This window comes from Nothobranchius furzeri, chromosome 12 (genome assembly GCF_043380555.1).
Source record: "Nothobranchius furzeri strain GRZ-AD chromosome 12, NfurGRZ-RIMD1, whole genome shotgun sequence".
Classification (NCBI taxonomy): domain Eukaryota; kingdom Metazoa; phylum Chordata; class Actinopteri; order Cyprinodontiformes; family Nothobranchiidae; genus Nothobranchius; species Nothobranchius furzeri.
In genome coordinates this window covers 14710672-14725000 of record NC_091752.1, presented here as the reverse complement: position 1 = coordinate 14725000, position 14329 = coordinate 14710672, and the positions used below count along the sequence as shown (strand labels likewise).

General features: G+C 46.8%; 1 long non-coding RNA gene across 1 annotated transcript; it reads left to right on the top strand.

Annotated features, from left to right (window-relative positions):
* Nucleotides 1-9663: 9663 nt before the first annotated feature.
* LOC139062081 (uncharacterized) lies at nucleotides 9664-11983 on the top strand. Its single transcript, XR_011515668.1, has 2 exons — nucleotides 9664-11831; nucleotides 11899-11983. It is a non-coding gene; the product is annotated as an uncharacterized lncRNA (long non-coding RNA).
* The last annotated feature ends 2346 nt before the right edge of the window (nucleotides 11984-14329 follow it).

Genomic DNA, 14329 nt, shown 5'->3' with positions numbered 1-14329 from the left:
TAATGTTGATCTTAAAATAATTTGTAAAGCCCTGGCAAAAAGATTAGAAAAGGTAACCCCCTTCATAATACACCGTGACCAAACTGGTTTCATCAAGGGTAGACAGTCATCCACTAACTCACGTAGATTACTTAATTTGATAGATTTCTCTTACAGTAGAAACATAGAAACTAGTATATTATCTCTAGATGCAGAAAAGGCTTTTGATAGAGTTAACTGGAAGTTCTTATTTGCAACTTTACATAAATTTGATTTTGGGAACTTCTTCATATACATGCTACAGACATTATACAGTTCACCAACTGCACGTGTCAGGACGAACGACCAAATATCAGCTAGCTTCTATCTTCAGAGGGGGACCAGGCAGGGAAGCCCACTCTCCCCCTCATTGTTTGCTATCTTTATTGAACCACTAGCAGCAGCAATTAGGCAAACAACAGGTATTAAACGGATAAAGTGTAAGAAAATAGAACATAAGATCAGTCTTTATGCAGATGATGATTTACTCTTTCTCCAGAATTCTCAATCCTCTCTCTCTCATTCAATAGAACTGATAAACTCCTTTTCAAAAGTTTCAGATTACTCTATAAACTGGTTAAAATCCACAGTTCTACCAATTAATTTCTCTTATGTATATTTACTTAATACACAGTTGGAGTCAGGGAATATCACATACCTGGGAATTAATGTCTCTCCCAAGTTAGCAGATCTAACCAAACTAAACTACATCCCAGAAAGTGGAAGATGATCTTGCAAGATGGAAATCCGTACCAATATCACTCATGGGGAGAGTTGCTACAGTTAAAAAGATGGTCTTACCCAGAATAAATTACTTATTTTCAATGATCCCAAACAAACCACAAGCTGACTGGTTTAGATCTCTGGACTCCTCAATTAATCCTCAATCAATCAAAGCTTTATAAATAAAGCTTTGATTGATTGATTGATTGATTGATTGAATTACCAAATTCCTTTGGCAGGATAAACCTCCATGAATTAGCTTAAAAACACTTCAGAAGACCAAAGACAGAGGAGGACTGGATCTACCCAACTTTTATTATTATTTCTTAGCCAACAGGCTGCAATATATACCAAGATGGTTGCAAGATAACCCACTAGATGAGTCTCGGTTAGACATAGAACAGACACTGCAATACGATAGAGCTTTCAGACTTACCATTTATTAGCTCAAGCATAAGAAAACATGAAGGCTTCAAAAGTATTAGTATTAGCACCTCTCTGACAGCAGGCCAACCTTTCCCGTGGTATCAGAGAGGCTAAGAGACAGTACTCCAGGAAAATATCCCGACACTTCAAAGACAGCAGAGACACACAAAGCTTGTGGCGGGGCATTCAGACCATCATAGATTACAAGCCCCCTCCACAGACCTGTGATAGCACGATCTCCCTGCTGAATGAGCTGAACACCTTTTTTGCTCGCTTTGAAGTGCAAAACGGTACCACAGCACAGAAGATTCCACCTCCTCCTGGTGACCAGTTGATGACTCTGTCCCCAGACAGCGTAAGGAGATCCCTTAGCAGGATCAATGCACGTAAAGCTCCGGTTCCTGAGACTGCAGTGGAACTAACTGATGTCTTCACAGACATCTTCAACACATCACTTATCCAGGCTGTTGTCCCCACGTGCTTTAAAGCCACATCAATTATTCCGGTCCCAAAAACATAATCTCCCTCCTGCTTTAATGACTATCGTCCTGTTGCACTTACTCCCATCCTTATGAAGTGCTTCGAACGGTTAGTCATGCAACACATCAAGTCTGTTCTGGCCCCCTGCCTGGACCCCTTCCAGTTTGCATACCGGCCCAACCGCTCAACTGATGACGCCATCTCCACTGCACTCCACTCAGCACTCACACATCTGGACAAAAAAAGACTCATATGTCATATGTATATGCTGTTCATAGACTTTAGTTCGGTATTCAACACCATCATCCCCCAACAGCTTACTCAAAAACTGGTCCAGCTGGGTCTTAACACCTCACTATGTAACTGGCTGTTGGACTTCCTCACTGGAAGACCACAAGCCGTACGGGTCGGCAGAAACACATCCAGCACCATCATTTCAATCACGGGGCCCCCCCAGGGATGTGTGCTGAGCCCCCTCCTCTTCACTCTGCTGACCCACGACTGTACACCATTACACAGCTCTAACCTCTTCATCAAGTTTGCGGATGACACAACAGTGATGGGTCTCACAAACCACAGGGAGGAGACCGACTACAGGAACGAGGTGAGCCACCTTACCACATGGTGTGCTGACAACAACCTCTCTCTAAATGTGGAAAAGACCAAGGAGACTGTTGTGGACTTCAGGAGAGCACACACTCAGCATGCTCCTCTGACCATCAACGGTGTGTCTGTGGAGAGAGTGAGCAGCACCAAGTTCCTGGGTGTGCACATTACAGAGGATCTCTCCTGGACGAACAACACCAAAGCATTGGCGAGGAAATCACAGCAGCGTCTCTTCTTCCTCCGCAAACTAAGAAGAGCAAGAGCACCAGCCCCCATCCTGTACACTTTCTACAGAGGCACCATCGAGAGCATCCTGTCGTGCGGCATCACTGTGTGGTTCGGAGCCTGCAACGTTTCCTGCATTAAAACCCTCCAACATATAGTGAGAGCAGCAGAGAAGGTCATTGGGGTCTCTCTCCCCTCCCTACCAGACATTTACAGCACCCGCCTCACAAAAAAGGCCCTTCGCATTGCGGCTGATCCCACTCACCCAATGCAAAGCCTCTTCGAGCTGCTGCCGTCAGGGAGGAGACTGCAGAGTCTCAAGGCCAGGACCAACAGACTGAAGGACAGCTTTATCCATCAGGCAGTTAGGAAGCTAAACTCCCTCCCGGCTCTCCCACCTTTCCCCCACAGTCTCTCTGAACTTGATTACTGTTTTTATACTAAATGTTTATTTTCTATCTAGCGAGAGTTTGAGAGTAACGTAATTTCATTCATCTGTATGTCCTGTACATGTGGCAGAAGTGACAATTAAACTGACTTTGACTTTGATGGTGGGAGTATCTTAAAATGACAGAGTCTTCACTAGAACAATGCAGACGCACACCTATCTGGAATAATCCTGATATTTTTCAAAATAATAAAATGATGAACCTTCCGGACTGGAAAAATAAAGGGATCCTACACCTGGAACACATTTATGAAGGATTGGACTTCATCCCATTTAATAGAATAGTCTCCCAATTTGGAATAGATAAGAATAGGTTTTTAGAATACCACCAAATTAAATCTGTAGTCAAACAAAAATTTAGGCTCAATAAAATAGAATTACAAACACCACCAAGGGTATTATACTTCTATAATCTCACACCCCCCAAACTACTGTCTAAAGTATGTAAGACACTGTCCAAAATAGACGATAGAATAGCAATCCCTATTGAAAAATGGGAGGTCGATCTATCAGTCAGCTTTGACCAGAACTTCTGGTCCCAAACTTGTTTAAAAAAACTTTTTAAATGATCAGACACTCCAATTTACAATTAATTCAGTACAAAATTCTACACAGAGTACACTATACAGGTCATCGGATGTTCAAGATGGGGTTTGTGTCGTCTGACACCTGTACACACTGCACAAACAACATTCCTGACAATTACATTCATGCACTGTGGTCCTGTCCACCTGTCCAGGAATTTTGGGGTAGAGTATGTGAAGACCTGTCAAAGTGTCTCAAATGTCATTTCCCAACCACCCCCTCTCTTTGTTTACTGGGAAACCTGGGCGATGTCCCGATTGAAACATCTTTGGTTCACGTGGTTCTGACTGCCATTTGCATCGCTAAGAAAACTATCCTCTTGAATCGGAGAAATAGAGAAACTCTCTGCATTAACTAGATTAGATCATATTACACTTGATTTAGCCTCTGCTTCCACTTCAAATCAATCTCTCTGGGCTCCTTTGATCGGTTCCATCACATTGCGATGATGGGGGACCGTTGATGTTGTCCTGTGATATGGTGTGGGTGGGGGTTGGAGGGTTTGAGTTTGGAGTATCCGGATGTTCCCTGGAGGTGGGCTCACTGGGGGTGTCTGGGTCTGGGGGAGCGTTGCCCCCCTCAGGAGGTGCTTGGGTTGCCTCAGGGGTTGGACTTCTGGCGGTTGTGAGTGGGGCCCCTTGGAGGTCTTGGCGGCAGCCATGGGTCACTGCCTAACAGCTGCATTGCCCCTGGGCGGGTCTGGGTGGGGGCCTGGGGGCTCGGGGTGTGGAGGTGGCCGGCCCAGTGTGGGGATCTGGGAGGGGCCTTGGGGGTCGGGTCCTGACATGTATGCTGCCGGGAAGAAGGCAGGAACATGCAGCAGTGCCTGGCCCGGGTTCGGGGGACTCGGGTAGACCTTGGCTCCTCTGCTGTCCCATCGCAGGGAGGGGGAGGTCCAGGAGGGGGAGGACCCAACCTTACCTGGATGTCCTATGTCTTATATATTCTGGAAGTTGTGCAAATGCAGGAATGGGCATAGATACTCTGCTGGGTTGGGGCTGGATTGGTGCCCTCGGACTCCGTGAGCCTCTGTGATGCTGCTGCTTTGGGCCCTGGCAGGATGGGCTGTGGTCTCCATACCCTGGGTGGCAATTTGACAACAGAGGTAACTACTGGGGCCAGTGGGGGAGCTGGCTCCCTGGAGGGCTAAGCCCAACCAGCCATTCCTCTCCATCCCCACATATTTTTCTCCTCCTGCTCCCTCACATCATCACACAAACATGCACATAGGACCTTGGGGGTGGACAAGTCAGGGAGTGTGGGTATGGACCCCATTTCTGCATTCCTGTGGCAACCTGCCCCCCAATTTTATTTGCACCTTATACACTTCCACCGACGACATTCCACTCAAACACACACTTAGGGCCTTGGGAGTGAGCTCATTCAACGGCACTTGGCAGGGGGATTTCTCAGCCTCCTCCTAAGTGCCGGCGCCCACTTCCAATATTAAATTGCACTTAGACACCAAGGGCTGTGGGTTTAAGTGGGGTGGTGCGGTGGCATCAGCTGGCATAGGCCAGACAATGCCCGCACTGCCCGCTCACCACAGCTATGGAATACACCTCATCAACACACAACACTATATTGGAGCAGGCGGAGGGAGACTAGAGGTCTTAGCAGACCTCTGTTGTTGCTTGGCTTCCTGGGGCTGTAGGCTAGGAGAGAGATCTTGCCGTCTGATTGGGGTCTGGGGTGGTGGGTTGCTGTGCTCGGTGTTGGGCAGGGGGGCCTGCTCATCAGCACCCCAGCAGAAAGGGTCAAACTCTGGTAATCGGTGATGGTTGTAACCAATGTGCAGCAGTACCGGGACCAGAGTGAACAGGGTGTGTATGGGGAGCATGAGTGGGTGTCCGGTGTGCATTTTTGTAAGTCTTGGGTTGTATGTGCATGTGTGAGCATGAGGGAGGGAGTGTGTGACTGTGTTTGTGCATGACTGTATATGGCAAGTGGGGCCTTTGACTCCACCCCTCTCCTGGGACTTCTTTTGATGATATAGATCTTCGTCCCCCCCTGCCACACCTGGTGTGGGGTGTGGTGCCTTGGTCTGCCTGAGTGTTTGTGGCTCCCGGGTCAGGGCGTTTAAGATTTTTGGCGTCTGCCTGATCAATCCCGGTGGCTGCCTGGTGGGGTCTGGGTCCCTGGGCTCTGCTGGGTCCCCGGCGGGGGTGGTTGCCCCTGGGTCCTGGGTCCCGTGCTCGGCCGGCCAGGGGGTGGGAGGCTGCGAGCGGGCCTGTGGGCTTGCCGCTGATATCTCCCGGGACTCTTCCGGCTGCTGGTTGTGGCCCCCCGGGGCGATCCTCTGTGCCTCTCGAGGGGGGCGGGGGCCTTTCTGGTTGCAGTCTCCTTGGGGTTCCTGTGTTCTGGGGCAGCGCCTGGATCTCTGGGACTTGGAACTCCCTCCGTCTCCTACACATCTTTGGGGGCAGATCTGTGGTCCCTCACACTCTCTATTGGACGCTCCTATAGAGAAAGCTTACGTAAACAAGTGCCTGTACACACACAGGTGCTCACATGGTGCTCTCAAAAGTATGGGCTTGGGCACGTTCAACACAGGTCTTAAGACTATGGTGGGCACTTAATGCACTGTGATTTATTATCGTGTGATTGTTCAGTTAAACAATGTTGATTATATATTTCTTCATCAAGTACACACAGTGATAGCTTAATCTTGTTGAATTGTTGTTGTGTCCCCCTTTTTTTTCTTTTTTTTCTTGTCTCTTTCTGCAGGTCTAGAAGCAAACTCTTGTTCATTATTATTTATTTTTGTGGAACCCCCCCCACCTCCTCCTCCTCCTCCTCTCTCCCCACCTTTTGTCTTTTCCTTTCTCTTTCACCTCTGACTCAGTGTCTGGTCGGAATTACAAAGCATTCAAAAACAATAACAATAAAGTTTTAAGTATCAGGTGTGACATTAAAAGCAGACGCTTTGATGCTCCACCTGAGAGTAAATCTGTAAGGCTTGTTACCAGCATTCAGACATCAATTCTGTTTGCTTCACAGCCAGACAGGACACGGTAAAAAAAAAGAAGGACTATCGATCGGCTCCAAAGAGGTTCTGGCAAACTGTCCGGTGCCTCAGGAGAGGAAGGCAGCAACTCGCTCAAACCGTTTACAGTGGGGATGGGGAGCTGCTGACGTCAACTGGGCTACAGTCGGATGGTGGAAGGAATGCTTTGAGGAGCTCCTCAATCCCACCTACGCGCATTCTGAGGAGGAACCAGAGCCAAGAGACCTGGGGATGGACTGTCCAATCTCGGGAGCAGAAGTTGCTGAGGTAGTCAAACAACTACACAGCGGCGGAGCCCCGGGGGCGGATGAGATTCGTCCTGGGCATCTCATGGCTGTGGATTTTGTAGGGCTGTAGATGTAGACACATCTCTGCAACATTGCATGGTCATCAGGGACAGTTCATGTGGAGTGGCAGACCGGGGTGGTGGTCCCCATCTTTGAGAAGGGTGACCTGAGGGTGTGTTCCATTTATAGGGGGATCACACTCCTCAGCCTCCCTGGAAAGGTCTACTCCAAGGTACTGGAGAGGAGGGACCGATCTATAGTGTAATCTCAGATTGAGGAGGAGCAATATGGTTTTCGTCCTGGCCGTGGAACTGTGGACCAGCTCTGTACCCTTGCAAGGGTTATGGAGGGGGCATGAGAGTTTGCCCAACCAATCCACATGTGTTTTGTGGATTTGGAGAAGGCTTAAGACCGTGTCCCCAGGGGCACCCTATGGGAGACGCTCCAGGAGTGTGGGGTGGGTGGCTTTCTGTTAAGGGTCATTCAGTCCCTTTACCAGAGGAGCGTGAGTTTGGTCCGCATAGCCGGTAGTAAGTTGGACCTGTTCCCGGTGAGGGTTGGACTCCGCCAGGACTGTCTTTTGTCACCAGTTCTGTTCATTACCTTCATGGACAGAATTTCTAGGCGCAGCCGTGGTGTGGAGTGTGCCACAGTTTGGTGGCAGGAGAATCTCGTCTCTGCTTTTTGCGGATGATGTGGTTCTCCAAGCTTCATCCAGCTCGGACCTTCAGCTCTTGCTGGGTAGGTTTGCGGCTGAGTGTGAAACAGCTGGGATGAGGATCAGCACCTCCAAATCTGAGACCATGGTTCTCAACCGGAAAAGGGTGGCTTGCCAACTCCGGGTCGGGAGAGAGGTCCTACCTCAAGTGGAGGAGTTTAAGTATCTCGGTGTCAGGTAATTTAATTTATATTGTTCTTTTATTACTTTAAAGGAAGTCAGAGCACACACACAGAGGGATTCGATTCTTAATTTGGTAAATTGTAACAAACCTTTAAACAGACAACAAACTCTGCAAAGTGTGACACTCTGCAGAGGGTGGGAATCAAACACCAGACACGACGGCCAATTGTTCTCACAATGAGTTGAAAACTGCAGTGAGTTTTTATTGGCACAAAACACACCCACAAATAGGTGAAACCCCTGTCTGACCAGTTTGCTTTAACTAATGGAAAAACACCTTGAAACACCTCGAGCCGAAAGGAGTTTCTGAAAACACCCAAACGTAAACAAGTAACTAGGTCAGTGTTTTTCCTAACAACATTTAAGCAGCAAGGGTGAATGAACTCTTCACATAGACAAAGGAAAAGATTTCACAACAAAGATGAACAATTAAAAATACCTATCAATCCCTCCTGATGTTCATTTTTGTTGTTTTAACAAATCAGAATACGATGTCACTAACCCAATAATCAATGACATGAATTATGAATCAATATGAGGATTTTAGCTTAACAATAACCCAGACACCAAAATCTACTTTATCCTGTGTGCCTAGCTTTATTAAGATAACTTACATCAGTCATCATCAGTTTGTTTACCATATTCTTCCTAAAACTAAGCAAATCATGACTAGGATAACCATAACAGGTGCAAGAAACTTTAACACGAGCTGATACCAATTATCAGATACCAGCCAACTCTGTCGATTCGTTGGATTTCAGGAAGTTGCTAGAGGGGGAAAGTTTATGTTAATGGTACAGAGCTGAGGTGAAAAGCCTCGTCCGTGGACTGGAAACTGTAGTTTGAGCTAAACAATGTCTTCCATAGAATGGTGTTGCCCTTTCGTCGAGATGAAACAGACGGGTCATCACAGACCCAGACTCTCTTTCTTCAGCTCAACTGTCCTCGTAAGGACGCCCATCTTCAAGCAACGTGAAGTGGGGGCTAGAGAGCCAACCTGCACTTTGGGCCACACCAGTTGTGTGGCAGGAGAGAGAGAGAGATTCTGAGAGATGGTGAGGGGATGTCTTTTGGACAGGGAGCCATGAAACCAGACGGGAGATTTGGGTACTGGATCTTGACATCGTTGGAGGCTGGTCACAGCGTCGTGTGAACGGACCCAGGAGGGGTCTCAAACACCAGATGTTGATTCCGTTGTTCCTCCCAACTGCTGCTATTTCCTCTCGTTCCATCAGATGCTGAGGGGCAGTTTCAGAGCAAAGTGCGATCCCCCACCATCAGCAGCGACATGGTGGATGGGCCCTGCAAGCTTAAGGCAGATCGTTTACTTATCTGCCGTCCTCGGCGAGCCTGCATGCATTCCATCTGATGATGATCAGTTGTAGTGGCCTCTCAGCAGCATGAGCAGTAGGAGGGATGAGATGAGTGACCTTGACGCCTCATTTGTGGTGGTATCACGTGCAACAAGACCCCAAACTCCTTGGTTCCATGTCCTGCAGTGAGAAAGGGCAAAAGGGTCATTGTGGCTTTTTGACATCTTCAGCAACAACCATTTAGTATACAGTCCAGTTTGGATTCCAAATGGGGCCAAAATTCACCTGAAATTTACCAACATCATCCCTAAGCTGGAATGAACTCATATAATTATCAGCAAACTATACCAAAGTACATTCATCAATTCATGTTCCATGTTGTACCAAACCACCCTACACCACTTATAGGCAAAACAAAACATTTAACCAACAGTCATAGTAAAAGAAAAGATGTAAATACATCACTCCAGGAGTTAAAAAACCAATCTGAATAAACCAAACAACACTAACTAATTATTACATAAACATTAGATTTGAAAAGACTGTCTCAGCAAAAAAAAAAAAAAAAAAAAAAAAGAACAGAGCTTTAACAATTAACCCTAAGGAATCTATGTATACCAGGCTGAGACCACTGCGTTTTGCTTCAGGGTGAACCAATGCCAAAATAACAAAGAAAAACCTAACTCTCAATAACCCTTGAAGTACCATGTATCTGCCTGGCTTATCAAACAAGCAAAAGTTTAAAGGAAATGGCAGCTCACCCTTACTGTAGCAGTATTAACACACAATTTACACTAAGCAAAATGTTCCTAATTAGAAGTTAGTGACTCGGTCAGACCATTTCTGTCTCTTTTGTCCTTTACTGATAAAGATCTGAGACAAACCTTTGTTGGCTCAGAGCCAGAAAACACTTATCTGATCCTTCCTTCAGAAGTACCTCTGCTGACTAGTTGAACTGGTTAGACGTCTCCCAGCAACAGCAGATTTTTATAACAAAAGGAAAAACAAATCCAATGAAGATTTAACAGAATATCAGGGAAAGTTCGCACTCCCAGAAAGTAAAAAGTAAAGATAAACCCAGTATACAATTAACTGCAAATAAAATAACATAGGATGGAGTCAGAGTACTTTAAACCAAGCTTTTCATATGTCTCATGCACTGCACTGTGCAGAATGCTATCACCACAGAAAATAACCCAATTAAATAAAACTGCATAATCTAAACATGATGACACTAGCTTACATCTATCAGACTAGAAAATTTAAACAATAGGTCTCTTAGCATTAGAATGTTAAAATTAAATTTTTTAAACTTAGTTGCTTCACAGCTAATCTGTTTCTGTCTGGCGAAAACAGAGCTATGCTGGAATTCACAAGGGGCAAAAGAAAAGAGTCTGTCATTTTAAAATGGCAAAAGCTATTTTTAAGGTTTTGTACCTCTTAAACACAAAATCACGATTTACAATAATTTTCCCTTCACATTCTTTAACTTGGGGTCAAATCCATCAATAAAAGATTAAGGGGACTTACTTAGGTCTGTATTTTAATCAAATAAAATGTAGACCAGAATATCTAATTTAATTTGAGGCAATCGCGTGAATCTTCCCCATCATATCTGGGCATCCATTCAGCCGATGAAGCTGAAGGAGTTAATTTACTTAGGACGGATGTATTTATCCCTGCTTAACTGTATTTCCTTAACATTCTAGTATATTGCTAATCACCACACCTTCTTTTCTGTCTTCCATCCACTCACTGACTGACACACAAACTTTTTGCTCATTCCTAATTAAATTTTTGACCATTAAGATCCTAAGGATTAAATGTAAAATAAAAATTTCAGAACCAAACATTTCTTTCCCTACGTTCATATCTCTCTCCTTTAATTCTACTTCAAACATTTCTTTAAACTTCCTATCCTTTGTTTCACACACACACACACACACACACACACACACACACACACACACACACACACACACACACACACACCGTCATACATGCACAGAACAGACCAGAACAGAACAGACCAGGACAACACAGAACAGTATAACACAGAACCTGCAGGTTTTGTTTCACACACAGAGACACAACGAGTCGGCCGACACACAGAATGACAAGGGGTGAATTTTAGAATGGTTTGGATTCCTTTAGCCAATTATAACGATGATTCTTAATTTGGGTACCTTTCTGCACCATGAAATATTTAAAAAACGTATGGTTGTCCTGCACAGAACTGTTTTTATTGCATTTTTGTATCTCAGATCTTGCACCATCTAATTATAACAGTCTGTCACGGTCTGGGGGTGTCATCTTTCTCTGATTTACTTTTTGAGCTTCCTTTCCTCTGCAGGTGGGCGTGTCCGGTTGTGGGGAAGTTGCTAGCAGCTGCAAGCAATCCACTCATCACCTGCCAGGGGATATTTAAGCACCTGAGAGGCGGCTTCACTTTGCTGGATGATTAACTCTACTTGGGTACTCAACTAACAGCCGAACAACTTGTATCTCCTAGTGATTTGACTTTTATCTGGATTTTGAGCTCTTCATGATTTTTGACCACTTGTCTTCCTACCTTTTCACCCAGACATCCTGTTACAATAACTACCTGGTCAACCTGCCATTCGCCTCTCAGCGTCCTCCCATGGTCTCCCCCACGCCGGCTCCCCACCTTCCTCCTGGATCTCCTGCTCAGTAATTGCTCAGCTCCCTCCTCGCCTGGACTCTCAGCTTCCTCTAACTCAGTAAGCCATCTGCTTCACCCCCAGACCAGACAACCAACCTCTCCCGAACATTCTAACTGAACCTTCAGACCGTAAGTCTTAACTGATCCATTATTCCCATTTTTCTGCAACCAGTCCTGACATTTTTTCGTCCTTCAGACTCCCCCCACCGGATCCCAGCAGTCCAGCCTGACATTTTGTTCCTGCAATTTCTCCTTTATAATAAATCATTATTTAACTCTAATTCTGACTTGTGGATTGATTCTGTATGTCGTGGGTTAGGCATATACCACCGACCATGACAGAATCATCCAGCCAACAACCTAACCTCAGTACAGAATCTGTTGCTGAAACTTTGTCACAACACAGTTTGACCCTGCAATCCCTGTCTGAACAACTATTCAGTACTAACCAAGCTCTGTCTCAATTAGACGCTATGATGAAACAACTAAACGATCAACTCACCCGCCCAGAACCCTCTGTTCCCGTAGCTCCGACCCCGCCCGGACCCACTTCACCGGTACCATCCGGCCCATCCAACTTCCGGGTCGCCTTGTCTCCTCCACCGGAGACATTCGACGGAGATCGGAGCTCATGTAGAGGCTTTCTCCTCCAATGCAGCTTGGCGTTCCAACGCTCCCCGGAGTCTTTTGTTACAGACGCAGCTAAGATATCTTACATAGTGGGGTTGCTGCGCGGCAGGGCTCTCAGATGGGCGGAAGCCAGGAGCCGTTCCCCGACCTTTCTCACAGGTATGTTTTCTGAGTTCATTTCCGAGTTCAACCTGACGTTTGATAAATCTGAGCCCGCTTCTGAGATAGCCAAACGGCTTTGGAGCCTCCGCCAAGGGAGGCAACATGTGTCTGACTTTGCCATTGAGTTCAGGACCCTGGCCTCCGCATCCACCCTTGATGAGGAGTCCTTAAAGGGAGCGTTCTCACAGGCCCTAAACGAGCGCCTCCAGGACCAACTGGCGTACTGCCAGGAGCCAGAGACTCTAGAGGCTCTTATAGCACTCTGCAACCGGATTGAGAGGAGGTTAAACGACCGGCATAGAGGTAACCACTCATACCTTACCCCATCTCCACACACTCAGCTCCGGGTTGCTCAGCCGGCACCGCCCTCACCACCCAGCGAACCCATGCAGTTGGGTCGGGCAAAACTAACCCCAGAAGAACGCAATCAGAGGATGAGGTCTGGTCTTTGTTTATATTGCGGCCTAGCTGGCCATTTTGTCTCTACCTGCTCCAAGGCTTTAAACTCCAGGGCCCACCAGTAGGACCTAGAATTCTGGTGGGCGGCTCATCTGATCTAGCTATTTCCCGTTGTGCCCTAGACTGTTCCTTAACATACGAGCACTCCTCCATAGCCACTCAGGCGTTGATAGATTCTGGGTGTGAGCAAAACCTACTTGACCCTAAGATCATAAAACAGCTCAGCATCTCCATCATCCCTCTCGAGGTTCCAACCAGGGTGGTCTCTCTGGACAGTAGCCATCTTACTTCTATAACCCACATGACGGTCCCTGTTCGTCTCTCTGTTTCTGGAAATCACCATGAATCTTTAACCTTTTTTGTTTTTCCCTGCCATCAGTCACCCATCGTCCTGGGGCATCCGTGGTTAAGGCTCCACAACCCCCGCGTAAACTGGGTTTCTAACGTAGTGGAGGAGTGGAGTGATCAATGCCATGTCACCTGTTTGGGCTCAGCTAGAACCCGTCCCATCCTCAAGGCTCCAGCTCTCCCACCACCGGACCTCACCGGCGTTCCAGAGGAGTATCATGACCTTCAGCAGGTATTCTCTAAAGATAAGGCTTGCTCTCTACCGCCCCACAGGAGATTTGATTGTGCAATTGACCTGTTTCCTGGAGCTCCTCTCCCGTCTAGTTGACTGTACAACATCTCCAAACCTGAACGACAATGCATGGAGAAATACATATCTGAGTCACTCGCTGCTGGAATCATTCGACCATCCACGTCTCCCCTTGGAGCTGGGTTTTTCTTCGTCTCCAAGAAGGATGGGACCCTTCGGCCCTGTATCGACTACCGGGAGCTTAATAAGATCACAGTAAGAAATAAATATCCATTGCCCTTGTTGTCCTCAATATTTGAACCCATACAGGACGCCTCTGTTTTCACCAAACTCGACCTGAGGAACGCATACCACCTCGTCCATATAAAGGAGGGTGATGAATGGAAGACGGCGTTCAAGACACCGATAGGACATTTCGAGTACCTTGTGATGCCGTTTGGGCTCACCAACGCCCCGGCCGTTTTCCAGACACTGGTGAACACAGTTTTGGCTGATTTTGTAAATAAGTTTGTCACGATTTACCTTGATGATATTCTGATATTTTCGAGGACCCCGGAGGAGCATTCCAGACATGTTCGAGCTGTGCTCCACCGCCTGCGGGAGAACCGCCTCTACGTCAAGGCGGAGAAATGTGAATTTCACGCCCCCACTGTAAAGTTTTTGGGTTTTGTCCTGGAGAGTGGGAGACTGGGGCCTGATCCTGAAAAGGTCCAGGCGGTCCGGGACTGGCCCACCCCTGCCACACGTAAAGAGCTGCAACGCTTCTTGGGGTTTGCCA